Source organism: Pholis gunnellus (assembly GCF_910591455.1).
Source record: "Pholis gunnellus genome assembly, chromosome: 7".
Lineage (NCBI taxonomy): Eukaryota > Metazoa > Chordata > Actinopteri > Perciformes > Pholidae > Pholis > Pholis gunnellus.
Window position 1 is genome coordinate 22,129,445 of NC_136533.1, and position 13,516 is coordinate 22,142,960.

At 39.5% G+C, this 13,516-nt stretch overlaps 1 pseudogene across 1 annotated transcript; it reads right to left on the reverse strand.

The window, feature by feature from the left end:
- Window positions 1–784: 784 nt before the first annotated feature.
- Window positions 785–12,555, reverse strand: LOC306698706 (myosin heavy chain, fast skeletal muscle-like; annotated as a pseudogene). The gene is made up of 41 exons (XR_013767708.1): window positions 12,481–12,555; window positions 12,311–12,344; window positions 11,776–11,997; window positions 11,557–11,700; window positions 11,312–11,468; window positions 11,191–11,218; window positions 11,003–11,102; window positions 10,818–10,910; window positions 10,664–10,727; window positions 10,484–10,582; window positions 10,292–10,395; window positions 10,034–10,172; window positions 9,817–9,935; window positions 9,256–9,405; window positions 8,997–9,167; window positions 8,611–8,911; window positions 8,409–8,479; window positions 8,223–8,310; window positions 8,005–8,122; window positions 7,796–7,919; window positions 6,926–7,062; window positions 6,587–6,842; window positions 6,260–6,502; window positions 5,999–6,175; window positions 5,766–5,911; window positions 5,583–5,673; window positions 5,094–5,483; window positions 4,856–4,982; window positions 4,648–4,766; window positions 4,363–4,559; window positions 3,778–3,961; window positions 3,485–3,650; window positions 3,240–3,364; window positions 2,823–3,131; window positions 2,529–2,732; window positions 2,301–2,426; window positions 2,046–2,216; window positions 1,853–1,957; window positions 1,653–1,748; window positions 1,032–1,164; window positions 785–884 (listed from the first exon to the last, which is right to left on the reverse strand). The product of XR_013767708.1 is annotated as a myosin heavy chain, fast skeletal muscle-like (transcript).
- Window positions 12,556–13,516: the final 961 nt, after the last annotated feature.

Genomic DNA, 13,516 nt, shown 5'->3' on the forward strand with positions numbered 1-13,516 from the left:
GGCTCTTGAACACCCTCTTCACTTTAAAGAACGTAAACTAATTTTAAAATACATCAGTGCTTTGCTTTTCTAAACAGTTTTTTGGGCATCATTTTTGAAAACTCTATTTCAAACTTTGAATTTAACTTTTAACTTTTAATATATCTTCAATTTAAAGAATCTTATTGCGATCAACAATTTAAACAAAATAACATAAGTAAGTCATGGATGACTTAAGTAATATGTACATACATATATATATTTACTTTTTTCTTGATTTATTTTTATTTAATTCTGAGTTTTTCAGTTTCATTTCAGTATGAGGCACCATAGCACGAAACAAGCACAGAAAGAATCCAACATGTAAAGACACTATTAATGCAGAAAAAGTGATAAATCAACTAAAAACAAAGATTCTTGAAGCACTATCAGTTTGTCCACTTATTAGGATACTCATTTTTCTTATCTGACAGAAGAACACTGAGTGTGGAGGTTGATTATTCTCTAAAAGGTTGGAATGCACTCTCTGTTAAACATTCATAAGACACTCATTAAACTCCTCTCTTATACTTTACATTTTGTGGCTAGATGCGTTTTGATCAGGGCCGAAAGTGAGGGTGTTTCTGGGATGCCAGAGGTTATTGAACTGTCTCATTCAAAAGTATTGGCCTCCAAAGATGGTTTCTATAGGAAAATGTATATTGAATTAAGTCAACTATTCATCCATGCTCATGCAAAATGTTCATGTTGGGATTACAGTGACTTGGAGGACACAATTAGATCAAAACAACACAGACAATGCAAGTCAAGATCAAAAATGATTTTATTGTGGTGTATTTCACATCATATTTTATGATTAGAAAAAACCCCTCCGCCGAAGCGCTTTATTCAGCTACCTCTTTTCCCTGTGAAAACAGAAAACAATTATTACATAAAGTGCATATGCGCCTATACACATCATACTTTTTCAGTCATGACTGATTTACGTGATTTACATTGAAATAGTTGGAATTTATTTCAATTACATTTTCATCAAGCTGAATGTTAGTTACCTTGCCAGAGTCACGGCTTTTTTGCTCTCAGCTTGTTGACCTGGGACTCTGCAATGTCAGCACGCTCCTCAGCCTCCTCCAGCTCATGCTGGACCTTCCTGCACTTGGACAGATGAGAATTGGCCTGCTCCTCCTGGAAAATAAGAGACACAGTTTAAAGGTATGGAACACTTTTTAAATTTGAATGTATGACGGAAACATTGTTCATGATTGTGTACAATATGAATATGACATAACTGTTTACTTTGCCAAAATCAAATAAATTGTTCATAACTATATAGCTATGGTGCTTGATAACTGATTGTTTTTTTCCCCGATCATTCTCGTCAACATAATTAAATATAATGTTACAGTAAATAATATGTTTGCCTATTACGATGTCAGCTTTGCTTAATATTGCTTTTGAGTATCAGTTTGAGTTATTCTAAATTATATTTATATGAAATTGATTCTCCAACCTCTCCAGCACTTATTTTAGTATCAGACGACTTATATTTGGTAAATGATATTATACGACAGAATGAAAATGAAAATGAATGCTTTTGCTGTACTTTTACTTTTATGTACTTTATTTTTACTTTAAGAAATTGTCAGTATTGAAAATAAATATGTTATCCTTACCGCTTCCTCAGCCTGCCTCTTGTAGGCCTTCACCTTGAGTTGCAACTTGTCAACCAGACCCTGCAGCCTGGAGCCATTTTTCTTGTCCTCTTCAGTCTGTAATAGACAATGTAGATGTGCAAGTTCAAATGTTTTTAATGGTAAGTACAGTATATTGGATAATTTTGTCCTGTATATTTTAACTGTCAAAGTGACTGTACCTGATAGGTGAGCTCCTTCACTCTCCTCTCATATTTGCGGACACCCTTAACAGCATCTGCTCCACGTCTCTGCTCAGCCTCAACCTCTGTCTCCAGCTCACGCACCTTCAAAACAGAATAAGAAAAGAATTAAGTTTCCATATTGTTTCAATGTCTTGCTTCAGCTTTGTAAACCTTAACATGACTTTCTTACCCTAGACTCAAGTTTCTGGAGCTGCTTCTTGCCACCCTTCATGGCCAGGTTCTCAGCCTCATCCAGGCGGTGCTGCAGGTCCTTGACAGTGACCTCCAGGTTCTTCTTCATCCTCTCCAGGTGAGCACTAGTGTCCTGCTCCTTCTTCAGCTCTTCAGCCATCATAGCAGCCTAGAGGAGACAGCATAACATGTTATTAAGCAATATCTTTAAAAAACACATTGGAGTAAAGGTAAGAACAAAATGTAAACCTACATCAGTGATGGCCTTCTTGGCCTTCTCCTCTGCATTCCTTGCTTCCTGAACAGTGTCATCCACTTCACCCTGGACCTGGACCAAGTCAGACTCAAGCTTCTTCTTGGTGTTCATGAGGCTTGTGTTCTAAAAGATAAAATTATTTTCTCACTTAAGTGCCTGAATTTAGGTTATTGTAAATCTCATTAGACATTTGATTTATTGAAGAAATTAAAGGAGTTTGTTCACCTGAGAGTGCAGAAGTCCAACACGCTCACTGGCGTCCACCAGCTCCTGCTCTGCAATTTTGCGGCTTCTCTCTGTCTGCTCCAGAGCAGCTCTAAGTTCCTCAATTTCAGCTACCATGAGACCGTTCCTGCGTTCCACCATGGCAGCTTGTTCCTTGTAGTCTTCCTGGGCTCTAACAGCATCGTCAAGGTGCAGTAGTGCATCCTAGTGAATAAATATCATGAAAATATAATGAATGCCGAAATGTCCCTGTACTGACTGTAGACTGTGGAAGAACTCTGTGTCTTACAATACCTTAAGCTGTGCCTGCACATTCCTCAGCTGCTTCTGGGACTCAGCAGCCTGGCGATTGGCGTGGCTCAGCTGGACCTCCATCTCATTCAGGTCTCCCTCCATCTTCTTCTTGATCCTCAGGGCATCGTTCCTGCTCCTGATCTCAGAGTCCAGAGTGCTCTGCATGGAGTCAATCACTCTCTGGCTGTTCCTCTTTATCTGCTCCATCTCCTCATCTTTCTCTGCCAGCTTCCTGTCCACCTCACCCTTGATCTGGTTGAGCTCCAACTGGATACGCAGGATCTTAGACTCTTCGTGTTCCAGAGTTCCCTGACGATATCAAAGAATGAAATATTCATCTCTGCCTTCAATCCATTTATGCTTTTTTCTACTATTTGCTATTTTTTTCAGAAGATCTCTCCAGAAACAAATATGTACCTCAGCCTCTTCAAGAGCTGTCTGGATCTCAGACTTCTCTGTCTCCAACTGCTTCTTGGACTTCTCCAGCTCATGGATGCTCTTGCTAGTCTCACCAATCTGTTCAGTGAGATCTGAGATCTCCTCTGCAGATAGATACATTTATTTAATATGTTTAAGCCTGGAAGTGTAGAATATAAATACTGTATTCTAACACATACACATGTGTTGAATACAATGTCACTTTTACATTATTTAGAACTCACGTTGCAGGTTCTTGTTTTCACGCTTCATGGTTTCCAGGTGATCCAGAGCTTCCTCATAAGAGTTCTTCATCTTGAACAGCTCAGTGCTGAGAGAACGAGCCTCCTTCTGTGCTCCCTCAAGCTCTGCCTGACCCTCCTCATACTTCTGTTTCCACTCTGCCAACACCTGAATAGCACAATTACTACAGTTCAGTTGGTTATGTAGCTCTATAGAGACAAATATATATATATATATATATATATATATATGTCATTGTTTGTATGGCTTGGCCACACAAAGTAAACATTGCTACCTTGTCAAAGTTCCTCTGCTTCTTGTCAAGGTTGGCTGCCAGACTGTTGGCCCTCTCCACATCAATCATGAGGTCCTCCACCTCACTCTGGAGCCTCTGTTTGGTTTTCTCAAGAGAAGCACACTTGGAATTCACTGCCTCAATCTGCTCCTCAGCCTCCTGTAGGCGCTGGGCTAGCTTTTTCCTGTTTGAAAAATGTAGAAAGGACTTGGAGCCTTAGTAACAACAATGTGCACCGTGAGCTGAATCATTTTACATTAACAAATACTTTATCATGAGACAACTGTTTTTTCGGAAAATTTCATTTACAAAGTTGGAGCTCGTATTATATTCGAGGATTAGATGTTCATGTCTTCACAAAGGCGGATCTTCTTTTTTAATGGAGCCTATCGCTGTAAGGCTGGTGTTATGCTCATACAGAGAGTGTTGCATTTTGGTGAGCATTTTTCAAAGACAAGGTGTTGGATAAGGTGTGAGGGGATCTTACATTTGGGCCATTATGATAATAACATGTCTTTAGGATCTAGATGAACATATGAAAGCGGAGCTAAATTTGACCATTTAATTGCATGAAATGTTACTCACTTGGATTCCTCAAGCTCCTCAGTGCGCTGAATAGCATCAGTCTCATACTTAGATCTCCACTGAGCCACCTCACTGTTGGCCTTGGACATTCCACGCTGCAGCTCAGCCTTGGCCTCCTGCTCCTCCTCAAACTGCTCCCTCAGCAGATCACAGTCATGGCGAGCTGATTGCAGTCCATGGGCAAGAGCATTCTTGGCCTGTTTATAAAAATGATTCATGAATTTACAACATTTCTAAATTCCAAAACGAACAATACCAATGTACACTTACTTAATGGTTTCTTACCTTAACCTCCTCTTCAATCTGTCTCTTCATTTCCTCAATCTGCTGTGTGAAGGCCTGTTTACCTCTGGTCAGCTGGGAGACAAGGGCTTCTTTCTCTTCAATTTGACGGCTGAACTCACCTTTTGTGAAAGATGTCATAGTACATTAGTTAATCTTACATTTCTCAATAACATGCACAACAGATCATTCAATGATAACAGGTAGATACCATTTTCTGTCAGGAGACGTGCTTTCTGTGCACTTGTGTCATTGATCTGACGAACATGTTCATCATTCTTGGTTTTCAGTTCGCTATATTGGTCCTCAAGTGTACGGCACATCTTTTCAAGATTTCCCTAATGAGTGAAAGAGAGATGAGATCATTGATCAGATTTTATTCATAATATTACATGCTATATTATCGACATTAATTTGTGTAATAAAATAGCATGTAATGCATTGTGTACCTTTGCTTTAGCAACATTCTCCATGTTGCTGGAGAGGTCATCGATCTCCATCTTGTATTCACTCTTTTCCTTCTCAAGCTTCTGCTTAACACGCTGGAGGTTGTCAATCTGCTCTCCCAGCTCAGCAACGCTGTCAGCCTGCTTCTTGCGAAGAGCAGCAGCAGTGGATTCATGCTGCAGAGTGGACTCCTCGAGGTCTCGACGGAGCTTCTGGAACTCAGCCTCACGCTTCTTGTTCATCTCAATCTGAGCAGAGGTGGCACCACCAGCCTCCTCCAGCCTCTCACTGATCTCCTCAAGTTCCCTGGAGAGGTCAGCTCTCTGCTTCTCCACCTTGGCACGAGCAGCACGCTCAGCCTCAATCTCTTCCTCCAGTTCCTCAATGCGGGCCTGTTGAATGTAGGTGTAATGTCTTTCAGTAAACTTTCACTTTTGATACAAACATTAGGAAATGGGTGCAGTAATGTTTTCTGGAACAAAATATGTCACCTGAAGCTCCTTGATCTTCTTCTGAAGCTGAGCACCCATTGACTGCTCATCTTCAATCTTGCTAAGGAGTTGACTGGTTTCAAACTCCTTCCTGTGAAAATTATAGATAAAATACATATAGTTCATGCAGTTGACATTTATTTTCTAAAGATTGGTTGTTGTGCAATTTCTAAAAACTTTTACTTTTTAATTTTCTCATCAGACTGCTGCTTGTCATTCTCAAGATCCATAACTGATTCCTGGGACAGTTTCAGATCACCCTCGAGCTTCCTCTTGGCTCTCTCAAGGTCCATACGCAGCTTCTTCTCTTGCTCCAGAGAACCCTCAAGCTGAACAAATAATATTTGTTCACATTTTTAATCATCATTTTTAAGAACAATCTTGCTTCTTCAATCAGAGTGTATTTGTAAACTTACATCATCCACTTGCTGCTCAAGCTTGGTCTTGGCCTTGGTCAGAGTGTTGACTTTGTCTTCCTCAGCCTGCAGGTCATCAAGAGTCTGCTGATGAGCTTCCTGAAGGGCTTTCTTTTCCTTGGTCAACTTAGCAAGGCTCTCATCCTGAGAGGCCATCTCCTCGGTCAGGTTCTTGACCTAAGTGTGCAAGAAAGATCTCGTCAATAAGCGCTAATCATTATCATCTTACTTGATATGATGGTCAGATTATTATTTACAAACCTTGTTCTCAGTGGCATGTTTCTCCTTCTCCACTTTGGCCAAGGTAAGCTCCAGGTCATCAATATCCTTCTTGAGCTCAGAGCATTCATCCTCCAGCTTTCTCTTTTTGGCAGTGAGCTCAGCATTGATTTCCTCTTCATCCTCCAGTCTCTCACTTATCTCTTTGAATTTGGCCTCCATCTGAATCTTGCTCTTGATAAGACCCTCACATCTCTCCTCAGCATCTGAGAGATTCTCTCCTTCCTAATCAATTTAATGCAAATAGACGTCAGCACACCAACAATGAACAACATGAAAAAGCACAACTGTCTGTTGATGTGTACTCACAGATGCTATTTGCAGCTGCAGATCATTTTTCTCCTGCACAATGGAAACCATCTTCTCCTCCAGCTCCTTCTTCTTGGCCAGTGCAGTAGCCAAGTCAGTTTTCATTTTTTCATAGTTATCCTTCATGTTTGCCAGCTCCTTCTCAGTTTCAGCAGACTTCAGCATAGGCTTGATCTTGTAGTACACCTTCATCCATGGCCAGTGTTTGACATTCATGAATGAGCGGATATTGTACTGGATGGAATAGATGGCTTCCCTGCAGACAAGAAGTAGCTGTTATGGACAATGTTGTTTGTGATTTTTCATACCATCATTCAGAATGAGTTATTTTCAACATGCCTCCTCTCAGTCATCTTCACAAACTCCTTTCTCATGACGTAACCACGGGCCAAAGCTTGAGTCATTGTGACCAGTGATGCCAGTTTTTCATCTCTCATCTCCTCAAGGGTACCCAGCAGACCGGCTTTGAAGAACACCTAAACAAACAAAAATAAATTACAGGTAGGATGAACTGAGGAAGTGAATACTTCACATCATCTAAAACTCAGCATGGCCTATCTGCAACGACCACTTCTGTAATGGTTGATTGAATAAATACAACAACTATTGCTTCCTTTTTAGACCCAACCTCTGTCGGAAGTATTTTTTACTCACACGTTCATATGCTGTCATTTTTATCTATGCAGCTGTCCCAGAATCGCGGCTAAAAAATGTGTTAGCTGCTGTCATCTGCTAACAGCTAACAACGATCAAATTGTCCTCCTGCTGACATGAGAAGACACGCTCTGCCTGAGTCCACGCTCAATTGAGTTTTTCATTTATGAAGATGACTGCGGTTTACTGCAGTGATCACATTATTGTTCTCAGGAGAACAGGACGCCTTTAGTCTCTATCCCTTTTCGTATATGATCGTTGCTGTAATGTTTGATTGAAGAGTCCAAACTGAAGCAATTTTTGATCACTTGTGGCCACTACCAGCAGGTTAACAGTAGTGAGGAGTAACCACTGGAACCATGAAATGTCCTTGAGCATACAGTCATAAATTAGCATGAAAAAAACCATTAGGGTGATGGGTCCAGCAGAATGCGAGATTAGTCATAGACAGAAAGTCAAAAAGATGCAAACAACAATCATACTACATACTGGACTAAACAACTTAACCTCATTGGTAATTATTCTTCGGTTAAATAAGGAAAGGAAAGTGCTTACCTTGGTGTGTCCAAATTTGTACTCGTCTTGTGGGACATCAATTGACCCAAGCAGCTTCTCTGAAGCCTTCTTGTTGTCAATGAACTGGCCGTCGGGGATGACACTGGCATTCAGCACCTTGTACCTTTCATGAGAGAGTTAATGGTCATTTTGTGACCTTTTTATTTCAATAGTCCACATTAACATTCTATGAAAATATCCATTGATACCTCTGCTTGAAGTCAGCATAGATAATTCTGCTGGGGAAACCTTTCCTGCAGATTCTGATACCCTCCAGCACACCGTTACACCTGAGCTGGTGGATGACCAGGAAGTTCTCCATCAATCCTGTTAAAAAAGACATTTTTTAGTCTTTAGAATTATGTGAACCATACCAACAAAAGCAAACAACTCCTCAAAGACTCGTGAGATGATATGCTCTATGTACCTGGAGTCTTTGACTCATTGGGAATCAGGCAGCGCACAAAGTGAGGATGGGTGCTCCTCAAGTTAGTCATCAGCTTGCCCAAGTTCTCCTGTAGATCCAAAGTGGTGACTTATCATTGCATGTTACAGTTGTGATTTTGAGTATAAGCTAAGATACATAAGATACGTTTGCAATGTTAAACCTTACCCTAAACTGTGAAGACACAGTCTGCATAGAACCACCCTTCTTCTTGCCTCCCTTCTTGCTGCCACCAACCTCTGGTGATAATTTTAAGTAGACATGTTTTTTTAGAACGGCATAAAATTGACTTGAACACATGTTACAGTTCAAAATATACAGCATCTATAACATTAAAATGTGTTTTAGTTTACTGTAGCTACTATCATACCCTCAACAACAACTGGATACAGAACAGGCAGCAGTTTCACAGAGGATTTCTGGTACAGCTGAACGACAGACTCATTCAGTGGATCCTTGTTCTTTTCCAGCCAGCCAGCGATATTGTAGTCCACGGTACCAGCATAGTGCACCAGGGAGAAATGGGCCTCAGCCTTGCCTTTGGCGGGCTTTGGCTTCTCAAATGCTTTGGTTTTGCCAAGATGCTGGTCATACAGCTTGTTCTTGAAGGATGTGTCTGATGCCTTGGGGAACATGCACTCCTCTTCAAGGATGGAGAAGATGCCCATGGGCTTGAAAAAAGTGGGAAGAAGTTTGTCATTAAGTTATACATTAAGTCAAATTAAGGAAAATGATATCACAAAATGATTTGATTACCTTTTCAATCAGCTCGATGCAGGCAGCCAAGTCCATGCCAAAGTCAATGAACTCCCAGATAATACCCTCCTTCTTGTACTCCTCTTGCTCCAGGACAAACATGGTGTGGTTGAAGAACTGTTGCAGTTTCTCATTGGTGAAGTTGATGCACAGCTGCTCCAATGTGTTGAACTGCAAGGAAACATAACCTCTTTCTGTTAATAAGAATGATTATGTCATTAAAAGTATTGGCTGCTGAATTTTTGGAATTTAAGCTTACGTCAAAGATTTCAAACCCAGCGATATCCAGGACACCAATGTAGTACTGTCTTGCTTGTTTAGTGTCCAACATCTGGTTGATACGGATGACCATCCACAAGAACATCTTCTCATAGATAGACTTGGCCAGGGCAGGCACTGAATTACCCACCTGAATGAAATAACGATGTGATTTGATAAATTAACCGTTTTGTAAAATAATAGATTATTGGTGTTTTTATAATCATTCTTATGAGATAAATGACACAAAATAATCCTAAATGAAAAAAATGCATCTAAGATTCAATTCAATTCATTTTTTTATAGCCTACAATCACAAATTTGCCTCGGAAGGCTTAACAATTTCTACACATATGACATCCTCTGTAGGGACCCTCACATTGATACAGGACCCCCCTCCCTAGATTCAGCATGCAATAGATAAAACTTTAAGTGGTAACATTGAACACTTACATGGCTTTTATTGTATCGAGTGAACCCTGTAATACATTATTTTGGTAGAACTAATATAACACCTTTTTTTCAAATAGTAGGATATTGAATATTGATAATTCATGTTTACCTGAGGTACAGTCTGTCCCTTGGTGACATACTCATTTCCAACCTTCACTCTGGGATAGCATATAGCTTTCAGCATGTCAGCGGAGTTCAGACCCAGCAAGTAAGCAACCTTGTCAGCCTCTGAAAATAATTCAGTGATTTCCATCATGATATGAACAGAAACCAGTGTGAATAAGAACTCTATATGATCTTAATACAGTTTTTCCCAAGCTACTCACCCTCTGTGCCATCAGGCTCAGCCTGCTCCTCACGCTGCTTCTGCTTGAACTTCATGTTACCATGGTGGATCACAGCACAAGTCATCTTGTAGATGCTCAGCTTCTCTTCATTTGTGAAGCCCAGGATATCAATAGCATTCTGAATTCAAAAGATGTGTCCACACAAAACATAATCACTTTAGAAAATGCACTTAAAAGAGCAGTTTTGCATGTATTACACAAAATATATTTCAGTAGTTTGAAGTGAAAATCACTCACATCAGTGGCTTCCAGCTCAGCTTTGTCATCAATGCTGGCTACAGCGATCTGACCCATACTGCACATGGGGAAGTCGTAGGGGTTGGTTGTTATGAGTCCCAAATCTGGTGATTAAAAAAGGTTGAAAATGTAAATACTATAGTTTCTTTTGAAAACAGTAGGTGAAATGTTGCAACATCTCAATCTGTTTACCAAGCAGCTCAGGTTTGTGGCCGGTCATCATCTGGAAGAAGATGTGGTAGCCTCTTTCAGCAGGAAGCTGGTATGTCACTCTAGACTTCTCCAGCAGATCTACAAATATTGTTTATAAGTCACAGCTAGGCCAATTTTCAATTTGAGTCATTTGTATGTACAAGGAGTATTATTACTTACATGTCTCAATATCAGCACTAGCCAGTTTGCCAGTTGTGCCGAAATGGATTCTGATGAATTTACCCTGTTTGGAACAAAGAGATTTTTAATATCCCTCTACATGGACAATCAGTAACAAGGCCTCTCACATGTGTAGAAATTGTTTCATACTTACAAAACGAGAGGAGTTGTCATTCCTCACAGTTTTGGCGTTACCGTAGGCCTCCAGCAGGGGATTGGCTGCAATAATCTGATCCTCCAGTGACCCCTATAATCCAGTATTAGAAGCGATATCAGAAAATGACTTTGGAAAATGTTCCATTGGTAAAGAATCCTGAATTGTAATCATCAGGAACATACCTTTGTTGTGTCCCTCTTCTTTTCTCCACCAACTGAGATTGTTGCAAAGTACTGGATGACACGCTTGGTGTTCACAGTCTTTCCAGCACCAGATTCTCCACTAGGCATAGACACAGACTTATAAGAATTTGATCAAGATATTTGACTACCTTCAACAGAGTCAACAATTGTAAATAAACCAGACTTACGTGATCAAGACAGACTGGTTCTCCCTATCTGTTAAAGAAGAAACAAAAGAATGAACTATGTTTCCCTGCAACAGAAACCTCATATAATGATATATTCTACATTGTTATGGTAATGACTTACCAGTTGACATGAACTGATAAGCGTTGTCAGAGACAGAGAAGATGTGGGGTGGAGCCTCCATACGCTTCTTGCCTCTATAAGCAGCTACACATTCAGAATCGTACACTGGGAGCCACTTGTAGGGGTTCACAGTGGCACAGAACAATCCAGAGTAGGTCTGAAAGTTATCATAAGAGATTTAACAGTTAACATTATGTTTCAGTCATTTTCAATAGTTCTCGTTCTCCTTTGATAGATTGTCTTACGTAGATCATCCATGCTGCATAACGCTCTTTGAGGTTATACAGAACAGAGGCTTCATTGAGATGGGTCATCATGGCCATGTCCTCAATCTTGTCGTACTTGGGAGGATTCATTGGATAGACGTCACCTTCTTTAACTGTCTTCTCCTGAAACATGACATTTGTCACAATGAGAACTGATCATACTGAATTCCAAGTTGGCTCTGACTTTGTGATACCTACCTCCGAAGTGGTCAGGACTTTGACGGTGACTTTGTCACCATCTTTCTTGAGGATTGTTCCCTTCAAGTACAGCTCCTTGACATCGGTCACATAGCAGGCACTCTTGGCATCAAATGGTGAGCTTTGAGCCTCAATTCTCTCCCTCTCTGTCTTACGTAGGTAAATGGCAGCTTTGCCATACGTGGCCATCTCCGCGTCGGTACTCATGGTGGCGGCTTATGTCTGTTAGATAATTACAAAGGAACTGCAATCTTAGACTAATATTTTAATTCCATGTAATTTACAACACTTGAACTTTAAATACATAAACAAATCCACATTGAAACCATGTATGTGTATAGTTACAGGTGGGCTTCAACTTCACAACTTTGCTTCCAACTTAAGTCTTATTCAGACTTCGTTGTTACAGAGAATACATTTAAACATGTTGAGTTTTGTCAAAATGTTTGGATGAAAAACCGAATCTGAATCATAAACATTTTGCCTATGTATTAAACGCTTAAAGATAAATTAATCATTTAATAGTCATCCTTACCTTACCCCCTCTCTCTCAATATTATTCACCAATCCTGTTCAAAACAGTTTTTGTTGTTAGAGTAGGTGTAAAAACAAAATTCATGAAAAAATTGATTTTATTCCTACAACTTATTTCTTAAATGAAGAACACATTCAAATTGTCTCAATCTGAAGATAGCTTAACATTACCACAGGCAGGAACTCAGGTCTTCAGCGGCACAAATGGTCGTGTCCTTGAGTTGCCTTTATACTGAATCAGATTTTGATGACACAGTGAAAGTTAAATATGGTATACACACCGAATGTGGTAAGGCAGATAGCCCATAATAAAACACATGTTGTAATTATATCATCTGATGTTTCAGGTTTCAGTTTATATGGCCTTGATATAAGGTCTTGATTTTTGCTTAACCATTTAACCAACAGAAGTTTATTTTAGGCTCTCGAACACCCTCTTCACTTTAAAGAAGGTAAACTCATTATAAAATACATCAGTGCTTTGTTTTTCGAAACAGTTTTTTTAAGCATAATTTTTGAAAACTTTATTTCAAACTTTGAATTTAACTTTTAACTTTTCATATATTTTAAATTTACAGAATCTTTTTGCGATCAACAATTTAAACAAAATAATATAAGTAAGTCATGGATGACTTAAGTAATATATACATACATATATATATTTACTTTTTTCTTGTTTTATTTTTATTTAATTTTGAGTTTTTCAGTTTCATTTCAGTATGAGGCACCATAGCACGAAACAAGCACAGAAAGAATCCAACATGTAAAGATGACTATTAATGCAGAAAAAGTGATAAATCAACTAAAAACAAAGATTCTTGAAGCACTATCAGTTTGTCCACTTATTAGGATACTCATTTTTCTTATCTGACAGAAGAACACTGAGTGTGGAGGTTGATTATTCTCTAAAAGGTTGGAATGCACTCTCTGTTAAACATTCATAAGACACTCATTAAAACTCCTCTCTTCCACTTTACATTTTGTGGCTAGATGCGTTTTGATCAGGGCCGAAAGTGAGGGTGTTTCTGGGATGCCAGAGGTTATTGAACTGTCTCATTCAAAAGTATTTGCCTCCAAAGATGGTTTCTATAGGAAAATGTATATTGAATTAAGCCAACTATTCATCTATGCTCATGCAAAATGTTCAGGTTGGGATTACAGTGACTTGGAGGACACAATTAGATCAAAACAACACAGACAATGCAAG